Below are 4,341 nucleotides of genomic sequence, written 5' to 3' on the forward strand. Positions count from 1 at the left end.
AACTCTGACAAAAATAAAAAAAGCAAAAACACTTTCAATTAGAATTAATGACCTAGCCGTACTGTCTACGGTAAACCTACCAAAGCACGTAGTAACGAATGTAGGCAGTAATAAATAACTGCCCAGGTATATCGGCTTGTTTTGTGTATTAAATCACCAAGGAAATGTTTACACGATCGAGCTACCAAATAGTATGCGTATGCATTCTACGTTTTATTTTGAGCGTCTCCGCCCGTACCATCAGTACGAGGCTTCTTCCGATTCCGGATTCCACCGGAACCGTCAAGGGCATCAGCCAAAGCCTGATGGCTCCGAGCCAAAGTTATATTGTCTCGGAATAGGGTCTGATTATCTTGAACTAGCCGATCTACTCTTTCCTCACAGGAAGAGATCTTCTGATGAGATGTCAATAGCTCGTTTTGAAAGGACTGATGTGTCCTTTCGTTCGCCAGTTGACCAGTCGCAATCTGCGCGCAACTTTTCATCTAATCACGAGAAACACCATCAACCGTCGCCGATTACTCGCGGCGACGGCATCGCTCGTGATCAAGATCCTCCTTTAAATATTAAAGGGTGTGTTCCAAATCACAATGTTGATCCGGTTCCGTCAAACGAGGCGGACCCGATTTTTCATCGCCCTACAAACATTGACGGATTCGGGTGGTGAGGAGCATTCTCCTGTTGAAAGCTTCTTAAACCACCGTGAGGCAAAGCGGATTCGAACGACTTTACGTGCGATGGCGAGCGCTCAACCCAAGCGTGAGACTCACGAACCTCGCACCAAACTGATGATAACGCCCAGGGTCTCATAAGGCAGTATGACGACACCTACCAGCGTCTACAAAATATCCATCGAAAAGACTAGCGCTTCCGCGCTTGTAAGAGGATTGGAGTTTCTCAATCCTTTGATGCATCTCGTAAGAGAAAGTCCTCCAATGGGAATCTTTGAGGGAATACGCTTCCTTAGGAGCATGACCTGCACCCTTAACACAGCATGGGAATGAGTTCTTCCCCCGCGAGATGCAAGGAATCCCTGCCTCTCCAGACAAACGGTGCAGCCTATAGCGTGCACCGAATACGGTCAGTTTCTTGAACCGTTCACGGAAAGTATTTGGCTTGTCAATCCAGACATCACGGTCTTTGTTTTGTACATTCTGTACAAAGGCTGTCCAAGCTTGGAAGAAAGGTTTGACATCCTTTGCCCGTTTGCAAGTGTACCACCGATGCCGGTAAAAGGCATCGGTTGAAGAATTCCGTTTCTCAACAGGCTTGCGAAGCCTGGATGAGTTGCATAACGGCATATGATATTGATCGTTGGTCATATCAGACCAACGAATGAGGTTTCTCTTAAAGGGTACACAAGGCCTCTTTTCAGGCGCAACCGCAACGTATTCCGGTCCCTCTCCTGCTGGCTCATGTTAACGTAAACGTTAACTCGGCCCTGGAAACGATCCCTATATTCACTTCTCTTCTTGTGATGCAAACTAGCACCACCAGCAGCACCTTACCTTCGCGACCACATTATTCCTGGTGACGCATACTAACGTCACTAGAGTTTCATCGCCTTCGGAGTCATCTGATGATGTTCCCCACCAAAGAGGCCCGACAACTTAAACAGCCTCATCATCACCTCTTCGGTAGTCACGTTAGAACCCAAAGGTTTGACGGACTCGGCTCCAGGTGATCCGGCGGCCTTCTCAGTCGTCACTGAGTCGGGCGATGCAGGTGACTTGGACCAGTCACCTATTATTGGTGTTGCAGGTGACTTGTCCCCGTCACCTGCAATGTCATCAACAGATGGCATATCTTAGTCAACTCCAATGGGACTAGGAGGTGACATATCCACCGCAGTAGACGCATTAGTGTAATTGAAATATTTGCCTTACCCGACAGCTACACTGATCCGTGTAGCTGCCAGCTTAGCGGCCCAAGCGCACAGACTTGTTTGTCGCCATCTTGCCTTTGGTCAAAATAAAAAATGCAAATAAAATCGGTATTTTGATTGAAACCAATAATGGTAATTACAGGAAAATACTAAATAATCTTTCTTGTCAGTCTACATCCATCAATATAGTGACTGTTGGTTAGAAAGGGTGATGTAACGGGGTGTCCCGTTACATAAGTATTATTTCGTATAAGATGAAATAAGCAAAGTAGTAAAAACAATCTTCTGGATTAATTTTGACTCAAATAGTTTCAATAATCCCAAATTTGATATTATTATTATTAATGCAATAAGATATTAGCTCTACTGTTTGATTAATTTAAGTGTAAATTAACCCCGCCAATCGTTTCAAGACACGATTGTGCGGTGCGGAAGGAGGCGCCATACTTAGTTAGATATTAATATAATAAGTTCAGTAGTAGACAGAAGATCGTTACGTAGGAAACTGATTAAATTTTTACAGTTTTACTTTTCACTAATTATAATCCATTGAATCCCTTTAGTAGCTTAAGACCCTTAGCTACTTAGAAACCTTCCTCTGTACTCTTGTGTACGTGAAGTTTTGAGGCACCTAACCAACACTGTAATCAGTGTAAGGTCATCTAGTACTTACCAGTACTAGTTAAAGGTGTCATGTTACAGTGTCGCTAAGCGTCGTTTGAACATTTAATTTGCATGCGGAATTAAAGATGTCCAAATTTGAGTAAATATTAGTATGATTAATATATTGGGGCATACAACAAGGTATCGGAGCTAAAGTCGCAGGAGACTTATAGGCTCCTTGAGCGACTTGCTCTAACTAAATTAACAACACAGAGAGTCGTACAAGCCCCTAGAGAATATATGGTCCTAGTTTTAGGGACTTCAAGATACTTGAAATCATACCGCAAACAGTGCCCAAAAGTATGCGCCTTTGGCAGGCTTGCGATCACAGCATAAACAATATTTAACTTCAAACTTAACTTTACGTATTTTAAAAATAAAAAAGTTACTCTTATCATTCTTAATAGACCCCTTCCACCAGATTCTATCTGGCAGTGATATCAATTATGAAGATACAATATTCCTGGCGTGTACCACACAACATATGAGTTTATCAACCAGGAAACCGGTGCACGCCCTATTATCTACCTATGTATTGATGAATTTAGTGTTATGGATGTGAGGGCACACGGGACATCAGAAATCGTGATGACTTTTGGCGAATCTCAGTCCCTTGCTACACCATGAACTTTAGCAAGCCACACCTGTAACGGGGCAACTATCACTAGTTTTGACCAGTTCTAGTTGGCCTTACACAAATTACAGTGTAGGTCGGGTGCCTCGAAACTTCACGTACACAAGAGTACAGAGGAATGTTTCTAAGTAGCCGAGGGTCTTCAGCTACCAAAGGTAATTCAATAGATTATAATTAGGGAAAAGTAAAACTGTATAATATAATTAGTTTTTCCTACGTAACGATCTTCTATCTACTACTGGAATTATTATATTAACATCTAACCAAGTATGGCGCCTCCTTCCGCACCGCACAATCGTTTCATGATACGATTGGCGGGGTTGATCTAGACTTAAATCAATGAATCAATTGAGCTATTGTCTTATTGCATCAATAATATCAGATTTGATATTATTGGAACTATTATAGTCAAAATTAACAAAGCTAATAATTTTCTACTTCTTTTGTAGGCGAGCACGACGTAATGCGGCCTCGCTCTACTAGACACACACCCTAGCACAGCGAGGAAGCGGTTAAACCTGCTTCTCTTGCGTGCAGTGAGGTAGTTGTGGTGGGCGCGCAGGCGACCTCACCCAACACACTAAGTACTCTGGTTAAGTGTCCTCAAGGGAGCGGTAATCCGTCTCCTCGTGCGCACTTACCAAGTAGGAAGTTTTTTCAGACTGATTTATATTTAATAGAATTAAATACAGATACCTATTTTTACCAATTAAAATGTTATCTCTATAGATATCATTTAATATGTATTACGAGCGTATCTTTATAGATACCTCGCGTAACTGATGACGCTAGCCGTCATCATGGATGACGCTAGCCGTCATCATGGATGACGCTGGGCGTCATCCCTCCTAATGTGAATGCACCTATGTGCATCACATCCACAAGGGTTGGTCACAAATGTGCACAACACCCGAGTGTTGGGTCTAATGACTATTATTTAGTAATTGACCATCCCCTTAAGTACACCAAATGTACTTAACGGGGACTGTGTAACGTTAGGGCAACTTTAGCCCGTTACACCATCCATCTCTTTAAGAACGAATTTACATTTTTAAATTCGTCAAAGAGGAGAGCGAGCAGCTTTACGCGCCGCTAGTTCACTCGATCACTCTAGCGCACGTGTTTCCATACACGGCGCCCAAGATGCCACCTAAAAGGG

Source organism: Bremia lactucae, linkage group LG11 (assembly GCF_004359215.1).
Source record: "Bremia lactucae strain SF5 linkage group LG11, whole genome shotgun sequence".
NCBI lineage: Eukaryota > Oomycota > Peronosporomycetes > Peronosporales > Peronosporaceae > Bremia > Bremia lactucae.